The sequence below is a fragment of the Notolepis coatsorum genome, assembly GCF_963971535.1.
Source record: "Notolepis coatsorum genome assembly, chromosome: 5".
Classification (NCBI taxonomy): domain Eukaryota; kingdom Metazoa; phylum Chordata; class Actinopteri; order Aulopiformes; family Paralepididae; genus Notolepis; species Notolepis coatsorum.
In genome coordinates, this window is record NC_140169.1 from 185,688,535 (window position 1) to 185,711,942 (window position 23,408).

Genomic DNA, 23,408 nt, shown 5'->3' on the forward strand with positions numbered 1-23,408 from the left:
CCTGCAGACAAAGCAGCGATTAAGATTAGGATTGCAAAAGAACAAGGCAATCTTTGGGAATTTTGTGAAATATATGAAAAAGTTGTAATGTCACAATTTTGTATTATTTACATTTATATCTACACACAAATGTTAGCCAGTAGATCAAAACATCAAAGTGAAAATATTTGTAAAGCAAATGGCTTATCAGCTAAACATTTTGAAAGATTCACTAGATTACACATACAATCGCATTTGCAGGAGCACCCAGACATCCACTTTTTAAAAACTTATTTTTTTATATTTATTGAATATAAACCATCTCATTTTCGAGGGGGTCCTACACACAGAGTAACAAGAAAATACAATACATAACACAATACAAGACAACGTACAATACAAGACAATACAATCATCCATACTGACAGGAGCTCTCCCAAGCACAACCCACCCAGTCCAACACCCACAGAATCCTCCTGAGAGGATAACAAAATACATTTCATAAATGTACACACACACTAAAGAAAAAGAAAAGCAAGAAAGACATTAAAAACAGGAGCAGCTTGTCTGGAGATGAGTGAACAAGGATGACTTAAAGCTGAAAAAAGAGGTAATAGATCTGAGTGAGATGGGAAGATGATTCCAATCAGATGGTGCTTTAAATGGAAAGGCACGTCTACCAATTATCTTGGAGATTCAGGGTGTGAAAAAAATAGGTAATCAATATGTATTAGGCCATATGATGAGCTGTATGGGATTCAAAATTGTTTAAGGGGGACATTTGAATATGAATAACAACCGGTGAAAATGTCTTCTCATTTGGTGCTAGCTCGGTTCTCGGTGCTCCCCTCATCAACTGTGTGGAGTGGCCACTCTCACCAACGTGGCTGGGCTGAGGGATCAGGGGGGCACCACCTGCAGCTGAGACATGGAGGTTTCTGCTGCCGGTGCTACGTTGCCCGCTGTGTTGTTTTGGCTCGGCTCACTTAACTGGAGATGTGGCATCAGCCGCTACTTATCTTCCTCAGCTTCTCTGTCACTTTGCACGAGTCTCCGTTAATCCTTTGCTTGCTCCTCTGCCTCACCGGGACAAGGGCCGTGGCTCTGGGACAGTGGAGAGAAAAAGCCGCCATACTGCAGAACCAGCTCTTCCTCGTCTCTCGCGAGGAAACTATGAAAGAAGGAAGGGTCATTACGTCATTGTGTAGCCCGTGAACGCACAGCAGTGTGGAAGAGTGGAAACTTTCAGTTCGGCCGAGATTGAGTTGAATGGGATCAGCCTTCTGATTTCAACAGCTTATTAACTCATAAGTCAGAATTATCTGCAATTTGTTGCATTGTTAACTAACTAACGTTTTATATATTGGTTGATTTCCCCAGATAGCTGGTATATTTGGGATTTCACTGGCACCAAAGTCTGGTACCAAGCAGACCATAGAACGCTGTTATTCCGACTTGATGACCCTTCCTTCTTTTATAGTTTCCTTGGTCTCTCGAAAGCTTGAAGTTAAGATGGAGCGTGATCTGCTGTTTGCCGCCATCTCGTACAACTCACTGGTTAAGGTTAATTTCCTGTGGAAGGGGCATCTTTCATCCTGTCTTTCATCAGTTTGTGCAGGTAAACTGACAGCAGACACGGTGCTTGTTGCGTCCCCCACCAGAGTCATCAGGCCAAACATCTTGTTAACCTCCTTTGATGCCTTGTCAGCCAGAACGATGGGAAGAGGTTTCTAGGGGAAGGAGTGAGAGGCTAACATCGGCACTGACTCCTCTCCTAGGTGAGGACGACCTTGGTGAACAGGGTCTAGGAGGCCTTCATGCTGGAAATGACTGGAGCTGAAGCCTTAGATATTGATCGATGCAGCAACATTTCATCCTTGATTAATTCTACAGCATCTATGAATGTTGGAGCGATGAAGGCCGTTGGAGGGGCAGCCACTTGCTCGTGGTCCAGTCAGTTCAAAGTTCAGTTAAGCATCAAAGTTGAACACCTCAGCGGTGGTGGATGAGCGTGAAGCACCTGGGGCTAGCGGATACCTGGAGCTAGTGGATACCAGGGGCTAGCGGATACCAGGGCATGTGAGCGGCGCGGTGCGAGAGCGGCGTGGGGAGCGGAGCGGGCGGTTTTGACGTGAGCGACGGAGTGGGTTTTAAAATGGGTCGGCGCAACGTCCGGAGCGAGAGTTCTCCTCCGCTCCAATCCGCTCCGGGCCGCTTACAGTGGTTTAACACTGATGTAATATACATGTAGTACAATGCCAAAGCAACAGGTGGCGATGTACAAACATGAAGGCCATTTTCAACCAATGAGAAGGGTGAACCGTCACTCACATCCTGCTAGACCAAAGTATATTCCGCCATTGTTGTTGATGTTAGCTTACATGCTAATGTGAATGGCAGCGACCATAGCATTGTGGCTACGCTAGCTACCATCGCTTAGTAGAGCTAGTTGAATGGAAAAAACAACGTTATTTAACATTGCAGAATGAGTACAATTACAATACGGCTCAATACAAACAATTGTGTAGACCCAGGGGGTGTAGACTGTTGTAGTTTGGTCAAATCAAGCTAATTTACATCATGCTCCAAAAAAAATCTGCTGAGCGAGCTGTGGAGCGATGTGGAGCGGGGAGCGCTTGATTCGTAAATGAAGGTGAGCGGTGAGCGGAGCGGTGAGCGACTTGGGGGGGGGGGGGCGGGCCAACATGAGCGGATGGGAGCGGAACCAGACGTCTAGAGCGAAGAGCAGATTTTTCTAGCGCTCCGCTCACATGCTCTGGCGGATACCTGGGGCTAGTGGATATCAGGGGCTAGCGGATATCAGGGGCTAGTGTATAACCTAGATGGAAAACCACCTGGGATGGCCATGTGAGCTTGTGAGGTTCATAGAGCAGCCTTGACACTCTCACCCCACTCAGCACTGTGGCTGGGGGAGCGGCCGTCCTGCTACTCCTGTGGCACTGTGTCACTGTTAGAGGATGACGAATTCTCGTCGCCAGAGCCACTCTCTTCATCAGTTGCATCTTCCTTGGGGGTCAGCTGAGGAAAGTTGACCTTTACCATGGAAGGTATGTAGGACTCTCTATCAGTGTAGAGCCACAGGATGCTGTCATAGAAAGCTCCCATCTCCTGTGATAGCTTGGCAATGTCCTTGCAGGTGTTGGGATCCTCAATGCAGGGTTCGAAATTAACGGGGGCTTGGGGCATAATGCCCTTGAAAATGGACAAAATGCCCTCGAAAATCAGTTAAGGGGGGCACAAAATGCCCCCGACAGTTTACTAATTATATATATATATTTATCCGGTAATGGAGCGTCTGTGTATCATACGGTTCAGATGACGCGCAAATAAAAAAAATCATTTGGCGGAGGTGAGCACTGGCTGCTGCAGCAGCAGCACTGCAGCTGAGCCAGGTGCTAGTCAGTTTGTGTACAAATGGCAAGCACAATCTAAATCAATCTTCATTACGACTTTAAAAACATAGCCATTAACATTACATAGGCATACACACATCTTGCCATAGCGTTAGCAGTTTGTACAATACAACGCACGTTTTAACTATGGTAGCACTAGCCCCAGCTAATACAGTCAATGAAATGTTATCGTAGCTACAAGCTAGCAGAGGAGGGAATGAGAGTCTGAGAGGCGGGGTGTTTAAAGACAATGATAGGCGTTTATTCAACATCCAAGAAGGCTAACATACAACTGTGTTTTACTAACTCCAACCGGGACTATTGCCGCTTAACCCGCTTTCGTGCTGCTTGTTGATGTTTGATCTCCTCCTAAAGTTACCGGAGCTGAATGTGCCACACGCTAAAATGTCCGTGGGGACCCGGCGCCAACCCATAGATAGTTCCAACTCAACGAATTACGTAATCCACCACAGTTGCACTCAATATTTAAATAATGTTAGTCTAAATAAATGTAGATACATAATAATTTCAAGCAGAAAACGAATCTTTCCATTAAGAACTGACAATCAGGGAATTTAAACATGGTTGACATTGTTTTTTTGTGTTTATATTATAGAAAGGAAAGTCTAGTGCTGGCTGAGCATATTGTTTGTTTGCACTAAGTTAATACTTTGACAAATGTAGCCTATATTTTTCAGTCAGTTCGGTCTTTGTGTGCCAAACATTATTTAAGGCTGTAAACACTGTAAACCTTTTTATATATATATATATATATATATATATATATATATATATATATATATATATATATATATATATATATATATATATATATATATATATATATATATATAAAGGTTATATATATATATATATATATATATATATATATATATATATATATATATATATATATATATATATATATATATAAAAAGGTTTTATATATATATATATATATATATATATATATATAAATGAGAAGCATGTTTAGATTTGAGTGTTATTTTTTTTTAATAAAAATGTACGTATATCGAACCGAACCGAAAACCGTGACCCCCAAAACCGTGATACGAACCGAACCGTCCATTTTGTGAACCGTCCCACACCTACCGTTTATCATAAAAATTCAGTGCCCCCGAAATGCAAAAAAAAGCCCCCGAAAATCAATTAAGGGGGGCAAAAAAAGCCCTTGACATTTTTTTTTTTATTTCTAACCCTGCCTCAATGTCACATTGTTCCACTTGTTGAAGGGTAGACAATCCTTTCAGTTTGATGAATGTACACAAATGGTGGGGAAATGGTCGTTTGGGGATTGCCCCTTGTGCTGGTTTTTAAGCAAAGCATTAATGATGTATAACTGATGCAGTAGCTTGCAACCGCCCATTGTATTTTCGCAGGCAGGGTTTTGAACTGTCTTTGCCTTAACTGCCCCAAACCTTCCTTTTTAAGCCAGGGCCAATCTCCTCTCCTTGAAGAATAAAATAAATCTTTTATCCTAAATTCCAAATCAAAAATCCATTTGGACTCAAAATCCCATTCCAAAAGATAATCTGTTTGATTAACATTAATGTATTTGTCCATGTATTTTGAATAGGCTTATTCTCTTCCTCAGCCACCTGTTAGATGTTCCGATAATCCCAGTGAGTGATGGCTATACGATAGTGTCCTGCGTTGTGTACTTTTTTAATGATCCCTCTGGTGTGCTCACGGAAACATCTGATAATCCCAGGCAGAATGAACACCTCACACGATTCAGTTGACAATCATCAAGGAGAACATTTATTCAACCAGACAGGGTAGTTTTACAGGAATAATGTGGTCTTCCTTGACATACGCAGCAGCTTGTGATAAGGTCCGGTGATTTAAAGTTCATTTGATAAAGTCCGTTAATAAAAGTCCAATTGATCAGCTCCTCATAATCCTCTCTCTCTCTCTCTCGTTCCGTTATTCCTCAACTGAAGATGAATCACCCCCCCCCCCCACCTCCTCCTGCTCTCCATCCTTATCTCAGGAATGCTGTTGTGACTGCTAGGCACCGGGTCGCCTAGCGACCTGCTCCAGTCTTGCCCTACTTACACTTTCTGAAGAGAGGTGTCACACCTCTTCTCTGCCATGCAGAGAGTGACTGTTTTGCTCCCATCAACATTAATTCATATTATAATCACAGACGAATCACCACAATTCTTCAGTCCCTCCTTTTGATTCAACAGAACATATGTTCACTTGATTATACAGGATTAATTATTCCCCTAAATTATACCAGGGTTAATCAATAGATTCCCCCCCCCCCCTAGGCACCTTTCACTATCCTTACAGAGGTATCATTTCCATGGGCACAGAGGCCCCCTGTAAACGCCGTAACTGAGGCCCTCTTCCCCCCAACAAGACGCGCTGGATCAGGCAACGGACCAGACTGACAACCACCAGCACCACTGTCAGCACCAATACCATGGGCGCGGCCAACTGCATTAACATGGCTGACCATGAGCTCCCCGACAGCCACGTGGAAAAAGAGGACCCCCCAGAGCCAGATGCCGGGGAAAATTGGGTTGCCATCTTCCGTATCAACTCTATCTGCTCCCTGAGGGGTTTGGAATTGTCTGGTATATAGAAACAACAGGTCGTGTTCAGGACCCGGCACAAACCTCCTGCCTTAGCATAGATCATGTCCAAACCCATCCGATTCTGCAAGGTCACCTGACGCATTTGCACCATTTCCTCATTGACCAGACCCAGAGCTGCCTGTGTTCGATTGGCTAAAGCCCCATAGGCTCCCGCCAACTTCCCCACATCCCATGTCAACAGCTCCACCCCCACCCCTGGTAACAAGAACATTAAGAGATCTTCCCCCACCCCGTGCTGTGTTACCAACCCCTCTATCGATCCTGACACCTCCTCCCTCCTATACCGATGACTGGAGTGCTGACTCGACTCGCTGGGGAGACCAACACCATGGATTCGCTCAACTGACTCCCAGGTCCGGTGCACGACCACTCCTGGGAGAACAAATGCCAGATAACAGGTGCCACTCCAGTCCTCCGGGAGGGACGTATATGCCGTCATTCCACAAACCCAGAACGCATTCTCCAAGGCGTGCAGGCCTCGGATACCTTTCGGTATACAGCGCGTGGTCTTCACACTACACAAACTCGTACCCACCTCCCTGGTCCCCCCCTGCCTGGACAGACAATAAAACCCCCGTGTGTTCTGCGCTAACGACACCGGCACCTGCTCTCCCGCCCATACCACCCCTGGATCATACTTGGTGTCTACCCCCAACCCCAGGCCCTCGGCTGGCCGAAGCATGGTGGAGACCACTGCCCGTTCCAACCCGGCCTCCGCTTTCTGAGAGAGTCGTACAACCTGATCTTGCATGGTAGAGGAGTTGAACGGGACCGCCATCTGTGGCACCCCTGTATGCTGAGATAAGGGTATCTGCATACAGACATAACATTCCTTGATGTTCACTGTGTCAGCCACTTGATGTGCCCACTGGAGGGCGCTGTTGTGCAACACTGGTTCCCCCAGTGCCACCAACACCACCAATAGACTCCCAAGGAAAACCCTCATGTTCACTCCCTGTGGTTGACGTGTAGATTGATTGGTGGACCCCGGAACGACCTCACCTCTTTAAATGGAAAACCCTGTCTCGTCCCCTCCCCCGTTTTGTGGAAAGACCGGATAGCTCTATGTACCTCCTCACTCTAGAGCCTAACTGCTCACGGTCTGGACCTTGATTGTCACTAAAGGGTTTATCAATCAACACACACAACACTCCACATGGTCGTTGACTCTGGTTATCTTCCCGTTCGATCTTCGGATGATCCCTGGATTGTCTCTGGATCGTGCCGTCCTGTGCCCCCCCCCCCCCCCTCCGGTCGCCGCCGTCTTCCACTTGGCCCAACCCGTCCACAGTCCGTAGGTCTCCGGACTCGTCTCCTCCAATGGTCTCGGCCCCGCCCGTCCACGGTCCGTAGGTCTGCCTGGACTCGTCTTCTTCAATGGTCCTGTGGACACAGAATGGAGGAACAGGGAGTCTCTTTCCGATGGGGAAAACCGGGAATTCCCACTCTCCCCCCCCCCCCCGTCTCTCTCCGAGACCGTCTGATTGTCACATTGATCTTATATGGGTTTTAACTAATCATCTCATTTTAAACTCAAAACATTTCATTTTTTTTTTTTTTTTTTTTATAATCACCCAAACACTAATAATATAGGTTTCTTAACTAATCATCTCATTTTAAACTCTTTGATCTTATATAGGTTTCTTAACCAATCATTTTTTTCTTTTTCTTTTTTTTTTAATAATAAAAATTTATAATAAAAATCACACCAAACAATAATCACACCAAACACACCATCATTCTACACTCCCCACTCTTTCCCCCTCCCCTCCTTTTTCTCAACACCTTTACCTGTCCTACCTCGGGGTCAACTGTAAGATCCTGATCAAACTGGCCAGTATCACGTCTTCGTCTGTTTGGCCCTCCATCCAATTCCTCTGCGTTGTGTACTTTTAATGGTCCTGACGTCTCCGATACTGGTAGATAAGATCCTTATCTCCCCCCGTTAGTGCAATCCATAAACCATAATAATTCTCCACTTCCGTAAGAATTCGACACTCCGACACCGTGAGATACCTTATGAGGAAAAGCGTTGTTTTATTGCTATAAACAGAACCTCATAATCAGATGTTATCAGATGTTATCAAATTGTGTCGTCCTTGAAGAGTCTATTCTAATGATCTTTCGGTGTGTTCGTCTATCGTCCTTTTGTTATTCAGTCCAATAGTGTTCAGGCCTGGTCGTCAGCCTAACCCTCCTCGTGTTAGCCGAAGCTAATGATGTGTGGCATTCTCCCCCCCCCCCCCCCCCCCCCTCCGTGATAAGAGGAGAGAGAGTCTCTTCTGGTTTCTTCCCTCTTAGTCTCAGTCAGATTTTAGTCTGCTCAACACCCGGAAACACCGTTCGACTTATAGATGTTCGTCGTCGCAACGACGGCCCCGCCTTCTGGTTGTCATGCGACGTGTTGTCATGACAACTGCTAACCTTTCACACATTAAACGTTTCATTCACTGTTGCATTAAAATAAACCCCTCTCCCTCGCTCTGGGCCTACAGTACACTCTTATCAGTTTGTTCCTGCTAAGGAATGCAAAACATTGGGCTGGCTGCTAAACATTCTGCAGTGCTGGCTACTGCCTCTTCTTCTATCACCGTTTTCTAAAGCGAACCATGCACATTTCGTTACCACCGTTTTAGCTGTGGTCATCTCTCCCCAATCTATACATCACATACATTGAAAAAGCACCCCAAATCCTTCATTCCCCCCTTTGATTCTTAATCAACCTTCAGAATCATAAATCATTATTTGGTTTTTTAATTAATTATGCCAAAAATAGACTCATAACAATGAGGGCCCCGCCGTCTGCTGTTTGCCTTTTTGTTTTCCATTACCCGCATCACACCCAAACCAGAAAGGATAAACAACGGTCATGGAGGAGAGAGAGAGAGAGAGACAGAGAAAAACACAGATTGCAACTTTTCAGACGACACACCTAAAACCCTTCGGCCCCCCTATTAGGTACCCCACGTCCAAATCAGAGCGCTCCCTTCCCTCTTACAGTACACCTCCCATCTTGGGCCGGTCCTGTCTTCTAGGGCAAGGGCCCCTTTCAGTGACGGCTCCTTTCCTGAGCTGGTCCCCCTCCCAGGGCGCGGTCCCCTAGGCAAAAATGTCTCCCCTGGTCTGCTACTGCTCAGTGTCTCTGGCTGTCCTCTCCACATCTGCTCCTCCACCGCCGCCGTCTCCTCTCTCTTGTCGTGGACGATCTGTGTACCAGGCTGCCGTGCCTGGCCCCTGCGGCTTCCTCCTCCTCCAGTCTGTCTCCTGGCCATCTCCATCGCTGTCGGTGTCATTCCCCCCTTGGAAGCAGAAACACAACACCGGCAGTCTTTCTGTACACTCGACCCTGTGTTTTCTATTAGTCTACTGTGGCGTTGGGGCCTGCAGCTCGTTCTCTATATATTTTTTTCCTCTGCAAGCCCCTGCCATGGCCACGCCCTTTCAGACTGTTGGACGGTATGAGTGTCCTACAGCCCATGGCGCTATTTGTTCTCTATTAGTCCCCCACCTTCTCAACACCCATATCTAATCCTACAGGGCTGTTCCCTGTTTTGTTGTCTTCCGGCGTGACACCAGCAGCTAAACGATACCCACTCGGCGCTCTACGTTTGTCCCACGGGTGACCCCCAGCGCGCGCCAGTTCTTTCTGGTGACGTGTCCCCTCAAGACTCTGCCTATTTATTAGGTGTGAGAAGGCCCCACTGGAATTCAAACTACCTCTTTAATTCCATAATTAACCCATTCAAATAACTGCACCATCTTTCTGTGCAATTCTCATTTAATCCATTGTATAATTAAACTCTATATCTAATATTATTATTATAATAGATCCACTCTCTGTGCTCATTAGATTCACTATTGAATCACTCCCCCACTCCGCCACTAGATGGTAGTACAGGCCTATATCTAAATATTCCCCTATGGGTAATGAAAACTCCCCAGCACTACCCCCCCTCCGCCACTAGGTGGCGACCTACTCCTCCTCGATGGTGTTTAGTTGACGCGTCACTTCCTCGTGGCTCACGGCCATCTTGTATCATCCTCCTCGTGGCCCCTTTTGCGGCCATCTTGTCTCGCTCATAATGGCTACTCTCAAACAAACAAACGCTGCCCTCCTTTTCAAGGCCTAACAACAAAACAACTGTTTCTTAGAGTCTCGTCGGCCAAACAGGTCATAATGATGTCTGCAGGTCACATGACAATAGATGATCTACTAACATGCAAGTACTGAACAGGTCAAAAATAGACTGAATGCCAAATGACGGTAGGTCTGAAAAACGTAGGTAGATTCTCCCGACTCACAGTCCCGCGTTCCCGCCTTTTGCGAGGAAAACAACCCTTATATTACAGACCAACAAAAATGGAATTAACCCCTTAGAACACTGCCTTCCTTCACCGGCCCGTTTGTTTTTCATTCCCTGATAAAACCCATCTTGGTTTTTCAAAACACCATGGCTCTCTGCTCATATTATCACAGCTGGCTTCTCTGTCGCTACTTATTTACGGATGCACTATCTTTGTTCGTTTTTATTTGGCTTAAAAGATCAAAACAACCATGTGTGCACAGTGAACTCACATCTTTCTCCGGAGCGCTGTTCCGCCTCATGACCGCTCGACTCGACGCTCTCTCCCAGGGCTGGCCGGCCTTGCTTCGATCATGATTCTCCCACACATTGATGACTGTTGTCCACTGTCGCCCCATTATTGAAAAAGTCTTTATCCGTTGTTCTCATCTCTTGCAAATCCGGCTGTCATCAACAACCAACTGTTCCCGTTGTTTTAATCTCTTGCAAATCCGGGTCACGGCACCAACTGTAAGATCCTGATCAAACTGGCCAGTATCACGTCTTCGTCTGTTTGGCCCTCCATCCAATTCCTCTGCGTTGTGTACTTTTAATGGTCCTGACGTCTCCGATACTGGTAGATAAGATCTTTATCTCCCCCCGTTAGTGCAATCCATAAACCATAATAATTCTCCACTTCCGTAAGAATTCGACACTCCGACACCGTGAGATACCTTATGAGGAAAAGCGTTGTTTTATTGCTATAAACAGAACCTCATAATCAGATGTTATCAGATGTTATCAAATTGTGTCGTCCTTGAAGAGTCTATTCTAATGATCTTTCGGTGTGTTCGTCTATCGTCCTTTTGTTATTCAGTCCAATAGTGTTCAGGCCTAATCGTCAGCCTAACCCTCCTCGTGTTAGCCGAAGCTAATGATGTGTGGCATTCTCCCCCCCCCCCCCCCCCCCCCCTCCGTGATAAGAGGAGAGAGAGTCTCTTCTGGTTTCTTCCCTCTTAGTCTCAGTCAGATTTTAGTCTGCTCAACACCCGGAAACACCGTTCGACTTATAGATGTTCGTCGTCGCAACGACAGCCCCGCCTTCTGGTTGTCATGCGACGTGTTGTCATGACAACTGCTAACCTTTCACACATTAAACGTTTCATTCACTGTTGCATTCAAATAAACCCCTCTCCCTCGCTCTGGGCCTACAGTACACTCTTATCAGTTTGTTCCTGCTAAGGAATGCAAAACATTGGGCTGGCTGCTAAACATTCTGCAGTGCTGGCTACTGCCTCTTCTTCTATCACCGTTTTCTAAAGCGAACCATGCACATTTCGTTACCACCGTTTTAGCTGTGGTCATCTCTCCCCAATCTATACATCACATACATTGAAAAAGCACCCCAAATCCTTCACACCCTACTTATAATTCAGGGGCACAAATAGAACAGAATGTCTGAAATTTGCACAAATGCATTTTGAGTTACTTACTACTATGCACATGTATGCATGTGCATGTACATGTACACACACACACACACACACACACACACACACACACACACACACACACACACACACACACACATCTACCCACAGTACACCACTCTCCAACAAAATTAGGTCAGCTAAGCCCAGTGTTATTGTAGGAGTTGAAAAGGAGAGTAGCACCTGGGCTGAATAACAGGATGCTGTAAGTGGAATTATGTTCTCAATACAGTTATTTTCTGAAATGGTTGCTGCACATAAAGTAATAAATTACAATAAAGCAGAGAATACATGTAGCCTACTAACTCACATATACGCTTTTGTTTATGTGAAATATGGGGACATTACAGACCTTATTTTCTTACATTTAAATGTAGTCATTTAGCTGACACTTTTATCCAAAGCGACTTACAAGTTCTGTACAACAAGTCAGCATAGGGTACAACTCTGGCAGCTAAGGGTAAGTGACAGTGTCGAACTTGAGTGATACAGACTTGAGTGCTATTAGCATAGGTAGTAATATAGGCAAGGTAGATTACTGCGGAACATTTTTCGGATAGGAATGGGTCTGAGGTGGCCAGAAGATGTAGAGCGGAGGGGTCTTGAGTGTGCATAATTAAGAGACAATTGACCGGAGGTAGGCGGAAGCCGTTCCCTTCGCAGCACATTATTCCACACTAACCCTGTCGAGCTCATAGGACTTGCTGTAATTATCTGTCACAAGGGTAGAGGTGTTGGACAAAGGAGATAGAGGTTTGTTCCAAGGGTGTTTAATGAAAATATCACAGGATACAACACTACAGAACTTGACAGCCTGGCTAACTAACCAAAATGTATTATAATGAAAGGCATAAAGAACAGTCTAGATACTGAAACTCCACTAACTAAGAACACATAGGGTCTCATTCCCCAACGGATTTACGACAAGATATTTTGCTCTCAGGCCGATTTGCGACATATTAGGGCTGGTAGAGAGATTCCACAAACGTCCCTAAGATTGGATTCGGCCATGGCTGAGAGCAGAATTTACGATTGCTGAGGAGCACACTTAACTTGACAGACTGTGTGCTCCATGTTCTTAATGGCTTTATTTGGGATGAATCATAGTAATTCCTTCATGTCAACCACTAGCGGCCTGGCCATCGGGAGCACCGGGAGTTTTCCCGGTGGCCTGGCAGACTGGCATGGCCTGGCTGCCCTGGCAGATTGGAAAATGCTTTTTTTTATTTTTAAATTTGTTTGTTTGTGCCCGCAGTCAGGCCACTGAACTCCGAAGCAGGCCAGGTCGGTATACATGTTTCTATTTGCGCATATATAACCAATGCGTTGTGTACTTTTTTAATTGAAAGACAGACACTTGCTCCACGGTCTTGGGTGGTTTATTCTGGTAACACACAAAAGATCCTGGTCAGACATGTGGTCGGCTCATCAAACACCTCGAACACCGCTCACACGGGCTCCTTCCTCATGTAATGGTTAATATAATAACATGAAATAAACAATGTACAATCAAATGACAATATTTAGTACCTGGTAACACACAAAAGATCCTGGTCAGACAGGTTATGTGGTCAGCTCATCAGACACCTCGAACACCGCTCACTACAGGAGAATTAGGAATAATTAGCCTACTAGCATGTGGGCTAGTTATATACATTTTCGACACCATCTCACTTAATTATTATTTTAACACATTTACCATACAGTCGCTACCTTTTACAATGTATTGTCAACATGCCTACATTAATACTTCCAACTAGTAGTGAGAGTTAAACATTTAGGAATGTTACAGTATGTTCATTCTGAGTGTACTGTCTGTGAACCTACCACGGGCTCCTTCCTCATGTAATGGTACCACGCTAACGTGAACACTTGGGTTGAAGCCCACAAGGAAACGCCCACCAACCAATAAGAATCCCTAGAACAATTAAGTGCCATGCTATTGGGTCTTAGTTACCTTGACAAGTGGAATCACAATAAACTCTGTTACACATATATAAGTTCAGGCAAGCAGGCAGGAATGAGTTAACTTGTTATTCACAACCCAGCACGATGCAGTGCGCCTGAGCGCGGCCTGCATGCGCAGGCCTCGCCAGTCGCCAATCTCAAACAAGCCTATTAATTTAAATCATGATGAGATCAACTGCCGAAACCCGGGAGATATGAAAGTTGTAACTCCTTCCAAGCACTGCAGACACAAGTGGTTTCCTTTCGACGGGTTTATTAAAGGCTTGGTCCTCCAATCCACCGTGAAAACTTAAACAGAAACATACGTTGCGTCAGGTCAACACAAACAATAATATACACGGTATGAAAACAACACATCAGAAAAGCAAAATACAAACAAACATTAAATACCTTGTTGGCTGCATGCTACATAAAAAGGGGTCTTATTCTTCTGTTCTTGGTAACAGTCTTGATAGTGGTACACTACACATAGTGGTACACTCTTAGAATTTAGAGAGCCTGTACAATGGTCTCGGACCATTCCTGCCGGTTGCTCGCAGGTGTCTTAATCAGTCCCAGTCTCCGACCATCCCTGCCGCTTGCTCGCAGGTGTCTTAATCAGACCCAAATGTAAAAACACAGCAGCAGCCTAACGGGACACCATATATGACCAGACGTCAAAATGAATATATTATAAATTGTAGCAAATTAAATAATAAAGAAAATAAGAAATGAAACATGAATACATTCTCAAATATTACACTTACAAACTGAAATATCATATAAATGATGAAACCATATAACGGCCACAGTTACACTCCCACCAAATCGCACACACGTGGGATTTCTCTGAACATAATTTGGTTATCTTCTAAATTAAATATTTCTTGTGGTCATTCAGCCGCTAGTTGTGCCCCTCCTGGGGACTTGTACAGAACTTGTAAGTCGCCCTGTATAAAAGCGTCAGCTAACTGACTAAATGTAAATATCATTATTAACATACATTTTAGGCAAAACATTAAATTAGTCTGCTTCAAGTAACGTTACAACCTTCTGTACAGGTCTATCAAGGAACACTCTTTTAGTTGTAGGTTTCCCTTTTTTGTCAACGGTGGTGTCACTCACCAGCAATTTCAATTTTCTCACCCTACCATCTGACCCCGTGTATAAACATAAGACAGGTAAGTAAGAGATCATGTATTTTGAGATTCTTCCTCCCTTCCACATAGATCGGATCAAAGCAGTCTATGCCAAGCAGTCTATGCCAGCGTAAGTGAAGGGTGGAGTTGCTTCCGATCTTGTGGTAAGTCACCCCCTCTTTGTCCTTCAGTACATCTTCTGTACTTTCTACACTTGACACATTCCGAGAATCTCTGTAGGCGATCCAATGATGATCTGTTTTCCTTTGCTTTAGTGTTGCACACAAAAGCCTTGTGGAGTTCAGGATCATCTTCCTTAATTTCTCCCACCTTGAGTTCTCCGACAGGTCGTTTTTTCTTCTTTTTTCTTTTCCCTTTTCTTTTCTTTTCCTTTTCTTTGAATGGTAACGGTATGTCGTAGTGACCATTGTTCTTTTGCGTGATGGTCTCTCTCAACTTCGACAGGCACTTGATATGTTCTTGAGACACAGGGTCATGTTCTCCAGTTTTTTCTGAGAAGTCTGATTCAAGAACTCTTATGTCTGAGGGAGTCATTCCTTTTACTTGGGTTCGGCTCACATAGTGTACTTCAGTTTTGAGATTAACAGAACGTTTCACACCTGCTGTTACTCGTCTCAATACTATGCGATGGCTGATTCCGATGTCTACACAGGGATTCCCATGGCCAACAATACTCCATCCAAGGTCTGTACGCTGTGCATAAGGCTGACTTTCTTCGCCAGACACAACTTCCCTTGGAAGCAGGGCTTGTGAGCAGTCGTACCCAATGAGCAGACCTACTTTACAGTCCTGCATAGGTGCAATCTTTCCTTGGAGGTGCTCTAGATGGGACCACGCTTTTGCAGTTCCATCTGTTGGTATGTGTGTTCTGTTGGCTGGAATGAAATCCCGAGTATAGACTGGTGGTAACAATATCTTCTTACCAGAGTAAAAGCCACGGATTTGTAAGTTGTCTATTCTTTCAGAGCTTACTACTGTGGTTCTTGAGGTCATAGTAGAGAGCTTGACTTTGACCTTGACTTTGGTTGCTTCCAACGCTTCTGCTACTTCCCTTATAACAAAGGTTGTGTCGCTTTGAGAATCCAACAGAGCGTAAACAAGGACTTCTTGTGTTGGTTGAGTCGTGGATGAAAGCCACACAGGAATTATTGCAGTTGTTTGTGTGTTAGCTTCATGAAGTATTACTCTATGTGAAGTAGAGTTTGTGGTTGTTTCTTTGCATTGTGTCGATTGAGGTCTTTCTTTGTACCATTGTTGACTTGTACTTGGCTTGTCTTCATTTAGCTTTAGCTTGGCTTGTGGTGGTCTTTGTCCTTCTTTGGCTCGCTGCTCATGCAGACATGTAGGATGTTGCTTGTGGCACACGTCGCACACATTCCTACTGTTGCAGCTCTTTGAGTAGTGACCAGACTTGAGACAACCAAAACATAGCTTTTCAGCTTGAACAAATTTGATTCTGTCTGTAACAGGTATCTCCATGAACTTCCTGCATTTATGCAAAGTATGCCCGTACTTCTCACAGAAAATGCATGTTATGATGACAGTCTTTTCATTGGAACATGTGGTCAGTGCCTTTGCTTCAAAGCTTTGATATCTTGGGCTTTTTGGTTTTTCAGTCTCACCTTGTTTCAGTGACTGTAGTGATGTAACAGGGTTGCAGGCAATTTTCGCTTCTCTTGTCAGAAACTTTACAAATTGGCTGAAGGAGGGGAATTGGTTACGCTTTTCTACTTCTTGGATAACCATCCTGTTCCATCTCGCTGTTAGCCAATCAGGCAACTTTAAAAGAATTTTCCTGTTTTCATTACAGTCATTTAAAATGTCCAATGCCTTGATGTTGACCATGGCAGCCTCGCAACTCCTGAGAAAGTCTGCAAACTCTCTGAGCTCAAAGCTGTCCTTAGATCCTATCTTGGGCCATGCTTGGAGCTTGTCTCTGTATGCTTTTGCTATTGTAAATGGATTTCCATATCTCTCCTCCAAAACCTTCCATGCTGCAACATAGGCAGATTTGGTTCCGAGTAAGAAATAGCCATCAAGTGCTTTCTTAGCTTGTCCACGTACATACCTACGGAGGTAGTATATCTTCTCCTTGTCTTCAATGCTCTTCTGATCAATCAGTATATCAAAGGAACGTTTCCAGTCATTGTATTTCAATGGGTCCCCACTGAATAATGAAGGTTCAGGAATTGGAATTCTGTTGACACTCAAAGCACCTGCCAGCATCTTAACAAGCTCTGCTGTACTGTCATTTGAGGAGGTGGTCACAACTTGTGGTACGGGAGACGTATACAGGGACAGAGGACTTGTGGGAGCAGGCACTTTGTTGTCTGCTACCCTCTCATGTTCTAGTACGTCTTTCCGCTCTTCTTCTGTGGCCTCCACTTGATCGTACACAAGAATTCTTGCTCGTGCTGCATTAAGACCTTTCACTGCCTCCAAATGCTGTATCTTTCTCCGCTTTTCCTCCAGAGTCCTTTGTATAGCTCCATGTTCTTCTTCCAGTTGAGCTTTAATTTTAGCTTCCTCTTCCTCTTGTTCTAAACGACGCTCTAAACGACGCTTTATGCCTGCTGCCTCTTGCTCAGCTATCTTCTTTTTAGCTTCTGCTTCTAGGCACTGCATTTCCAATTGTTCTTTTTCTTGTTCTTTTAACACTTCCAGAACAGCTTGGCTTGCAGCAGCATCAGCGACAGCATCTTGTCGCTTTACAGAAGAACTGCTTGAATGCACTGAGGTGCCTTTCCTGGAAGAAGTGGCAGAACCAGATTTATATGCGCTTTTCCTGGAAGAAGTGGCAGAACCAGATTTATAGGTGCTTGAGTCAAAGAGAGAGCCTGCTTCTGGCCACTCTTTCTCTCCTTCTTCTAACACACTTCCCCCCAGTCTAAATGTGGCTCTGGACACAATTATCTCAGAAATCCCTGCACACAGATCCACTCTTAGACGTGTGTCCTGGTCTGGAGTTGAGATGTCACGTAGTTCATCATAAATATGCTGCACATCATTAGAAAGACCTGTGACATCTGTAATGATATCAGTAAGCAGCTCATTAGACAAATGTTCTGTTGATTGTGATAACGGACCTTTAGAAGATTTAACTTGTGTCCTCCATTTATTGTAAATGTAGTTAAATCTTTGTTGCAGCGCTTTGATCTTATCCTCCTGCATTGCTTTACCCTTCTCTGTTAGAGTTCTGGTTCTTTGAGATCATTTTGGTACCTCTTGCTGGGCTTCAGCACCTTCTTCCTGACCTTCTTCAGGTCGGTCTTGGGAATTTGCACTATCCCTAACACTGTCCCCTACTTCAATTGCAGGCCTAATTGGCTCTGTCATTGTAAATCACTACTTTAAATTGACCAAAATTTGTAAAGAAAAAATAGTAAATACACCTTTAAACCTTTAGCCTGTGTTGTACTCAAATTTGAATTAAATGCAGTACTCTCCGAGCAAATCAAATTGCTTAATTCAATTGGCTTTCAAAATAACCTCCACATATATATTAAGCGCTTCAGAACGCTTAGGAACATAAATATTAGATGCCAATAATAGCCTTCACCTATAAATTATACGTGCCTTTTATAGGTTATAATTTCCAAAACACACTTTAAATTAGAAATGAATTCAATCAGAAAATATTTATACTTTAACGTTGACACCTTAATGTGTACAAATGGTTAGCTTCAGTTAAATTATATAGGCAAATAAGTCAAAATGTTTTTAGCACGCACACCACAGTAATTAGAATTCACAGTCAAATATATTATAGAAACATTTACAAAGCACTCTTCTTGACCTGACCACTCTTAACTTATAATGTCCAAGTACTTTATGGCTTTATCTTGAAACGCTGCTCATTATACTGTGTGCATCTTCTTACTTCTTTGTGTTTATGCATGTAGTGCGTATTGTTTGTGACTCATCTGTCCTTTGATGACGGCGCGCAGGCAGCGCAGCAAACATTGTCGGGGAAGGTCCGCTGGACGCCGGCCTTAAACTTGGACTTGCTTCATCGCCCACTTGCATCGATGAACAGTCGAGTTTTCACTGTAACTCCTTCCAAGCACTGCAGACACAAGTGTTTTCCTTTCGACGGGTTTATTAAAGGCTTGGTCCTCCAATCCACCGTGAAAACTTAAACAGAAACATACGTTGCGTCAGGTCAACACAAACAATAATATACACGGTATGAAAACAACACATCAGAAAAGCAAAATACAAACAAACATTAAATACCTCGTTGGCTGCATGCTACATAAAAAGGGGTCTTATTCTTCTGTTCTTGGTAACAGTCTTGATAGTGGTACACTACACATAGTGGTACACTCTTAGAATTTAGATAGCCTGTACAACTCGTCTCGGACCATTCCTGCCGCTTGCTCGCAGGTGTCTTAATCAGTCCCAGTCTCCGACCATCCCTGCCGCTTGCTCGCAGGTGTCTTAATCAGACCCAAATGTGAAAACACAACAGCAGCCTAACGGGACACCATATATGACCAGACGTCAAAATGAATATATTATAAATTGTAGCAAATTAAATAATAAAGAAAATAAGAAATGAAACATAAATACATTCTCAAATATTACACTTACAAACTGAAATATCATATAAATGATGAAACCATATAATGGCCACAGTTACAAAAGTTTTGGATAGCTCTAGAATGGGTGAAGACGAACGTCGGACTAAAATTGAAAGAATGAGACGAAAGCGGGGCGCAATCAGAGGTGTTACTAGACGAGTTTTGAATCAGATGGACATTGAAATTGATGTGGAAACTCTGGATGTTGATCACTTGATCACTTTATTGGATGTACTGCTGGGAGTTAAAGAAGACAGTTTGTTGGAACCTGACCGTGAAATAGAACAGCTATAAGTCTGATGGATGATTTGGATGCTGATATTGAAGCCGCGGAGATGTAAGGAACCAGGAACGCGTCATTATGTTGAACTGACGGCAGCAGCGCGAGGGTGAGTGATACTATAATGAATCGACTAGAAGATCACAGAGAGCGCCAGTGAAGTAGAGAAATGCAATGTAACTGCACCGGTAAACTTCTATAAAGGACACTTTCGTATTATAACCCGACATTTGGACAATCCATTATTTGGAAAGTAGTTATTCTACACTTTGGTGTAGTGCAGTGCTTCTCAAACTTTTTCTGTCAGGCCCCCCTTTGGCGGACCAAAATATTTTGGGCCCCCCCCCCCCCTCGCCCCAACAAAATAGTCATGAAATGGGCCATGTTTAAATTGATTGAAATAACACTCCGCCTACCTCCGGTCAATGGTCTCTAACTACACACCCTTAAGACCCCTACGCTCTGCATCTTCTGGCCGCCTCACACCTACTCCTATCCAAGCTCCGGGAGGGTCATCAAAGAGAAGTCGCCTATTCTCAGTCCTTGCCCCACAATGGTGGAATGAACTACCCACCCCAGTTAGGACAGCCGAAACACGTCCAATCTTTCGCCTTCGACTAAAGACGCACTTCTTCAACCATTATCTGAATTAAAAAGCAATTTAAAAATCTAACCCTAACTAACCGTACTGTCATGCACTTGTCCTAATAAACTAACCTACACTGTAGCACTCAACACTTTGATGAACATTGTTGCTCAGCTGATAGAGTTGTGCCCTTCCTGATGGCTTGTCGTACAGAACATGTAAATCGCTTTGGATAAAAGCGTCAGCTAAATGACTAAATGTAAATGTAAACACCAATATCGTGACCTTTCAAATTGGCCCTATATTTTGTTTTCAGAGCTGTCATGGATGAAAAGCCAGCTTCACACAGATACTGTATGTGGTGCTGAATGGTATCAACACCTTAACTGCTGCATCATGAGATACTTGGTCGGCCATGAGATGAGATACTTGGTACTCAGCACCACACTCTGAAACTAGCTCTCTAGGTGGTATCAGATGAGATTTCAAAGAGTTCTTCCAAGAGTTTGGATGGAGATGTGTCAGGAAGCTTTGTCTCAATGTTGTCTGTAAAGGTTTTTTTTATCCAGAGTAACTTGGTGATCCTTTTCTGTGTTTTATTAAATAATGATTTTCAGATTTTGAGAAATGGTATTTTCATGGAGAACAGTGCAGCTGCAACAGATAGCACTTTAGTGATAATTTTCTGTAATCAAAAAAAAAAGGGAAAAAAAATCATTTGTTTTTAATAAATCTCAAGGCCCCCCCTGTCATGCCTCTGCGCGCCCCCCACTTTGAGAAACACTGGTGTAGTGTATACAACTTGTATGGTCCGTTTTGTGACAGCGTCGCTGTCCATGGTGCTGAAGGTCGCATGTATACTAGTGTATAGACCACTACACTTCCGCGTTACATTGAAATCAGGGAGGAGATTGCGGGGGGAGCATATGAATGAATGTGGATCAGAGCCGTGATGTAAGTGGTTGCCGATACGGCTGTGGGGGTGCTAGAGACATGATCGAATAGACGTTTATGCGCCTCAATCTCCTGAACACGGCGTGACCCATTCCTAATCGATCAGAACTAAATCGGCAGAGAAAAAGCCCATTTTAAAGCACCTGCCCATGGAGTCTGGACGACGCGAGATGACGCACGAATGAATGTGGACTGTTCCATCAGAGGGCGGAGCTTCGGCGGTAATTGTTTCAATAACGAGATGAGACGGTGGTCTGGTGTAATTGACTATTCGTTGTTGTCATCAAGCAGCGCCATTGTACACTGGTCAACCTCCACATAACATTCACGTAACACATACATTTACCTAGGCTACCACTAGGTGGCAGTGAGATCCTGTAACATCTCCCTTTCTTTAATAACAGTTAAACAGAGACAGAGACCTACTGACTAGGCTCCACTACAAGAAACAACATAACATGTTCCATCTTAATTAATAACAAATAATAAACATCCTGCAACATTATAAGTTGTTGTATATGATCCTTTTTTTCTTTTCTTTTTTTTTCTCTTATACAACAATCCTTTAGCAAACAATAAAGACTACAGATCAAGTCTGTTAGGAGCCCGGATCTGCCGTCCGTAGCGTGACATCTCTGGGGGCTTTGCTGGGGTGGTTATCGGAAGAACAGGTGGGCTGTCTGCCTGCCTGGGTGGGGTAGCCCATGCCTCGTTACCACCCAGCTTTTCGACCAGTATCTCTGGTCCCGCCTGGCTCAAGGGGGGCCCATTCCTCAGCAAGCTGCTCTCCACACGGTATTCCGTGTTCTGTGGTGTGGTTGGCTCTGCCACACGAAGATCAACTCTGTTTCGGCGGTATAGTGATCCCTGCACCTCGACCAGGTAAGACCGTGGGGCAACCTTCTGCACGCAGGATCCCCGTCTCCAGATGCCTGTTCGGTCACCAGGCAACGGCTTCATCCGCACTGCTTGACCTACCATGAGCTCTGGTAAATCCTTTGCTGAGCTGTCATAGCTTGCTTTGGAGACCTGCCTCCTGTGACGCAGCTTGTCCAACACCCCCGTCACCACACATGGTTCCAACAGCCTGTTGGCCACCGGTAGCGCCGTCTTCAGACGCCTCGACATCAGGCGCTGTGCTGGACTGCTGTCCATCGCTTTCCAGGCGTCACCACCTTCTCTGTGCGCTTTTCTGCATAAGTTCTTTGCTATCTTTACTGCGGCTTCAGCTTTCCCATTGGCCTTGGGATGACGTGGAGATGAGGTGATGTGTTCAAACTCCCACTCTGCTGAAAACCGCTTGAACTGGTGAAAAGAAAACTGAGGGCCGTTGTCCGAGATGACCCGATCAGGCTGACCGTGGCGAGCGAACTGGGCTTTGAAGCGTTTGATTGTGGTCTCGGCTGAAAGATCAGGGAGTAGATTGATTTCCCAGAAGTCAGAGTGATGATCGACTATCAGGAGAAAGTCTTTGCCATTATGTTGGAAGAGGTCCGTGCTTACAATCTGCCAGGGGCGTGTTGGCAGCTCGTGAGACATCATCGACTCTTTCTGCTGCTCAATGGCATACTCGTTACAGACTGTGCACTTTCCCACAAAGTCTATGATGTCAGCTCGCATCCCTGGCCAGTACAGCGTGTCGCGTGCTTGCCTGTAGCAGGCCTCGCCCCCTATGTGGCTTGAGTGAACCCGTGCCAACATCTCGGGACACAGCACTTTGGGTTTAACAACCCTGTCGCCTTTGAACAGCACTCCATTTTGAACACTAAGCTCCTCCTTGTAAGCCCAATATTCTCTCACCTCTAGTGCAGCCTCTTCTTTGAAGTCAGGCCAGCCCCTCAATGTCACTGATTTCACTGCCCGGAGCTGTTCATCTTTCTCTGTGTGCTGTCGGATTTGTATGAGTCTCTTGTCTGTGACATTGAGATAGTCGGCCTGGTTGATGTGCTCTACATCCATCTGTTCTGCTCCCAGACTGCAGACTGTGTGCACACCGTGCCTGGAGCTTGTGGGTGTGTCTGACACTGTGGCTCTGCTAAGCGTGTAACTCACATACATCTTCGGCCCGGGCTTGTACACAACCGTGAGAGTGTAGCTCTGTAGTGC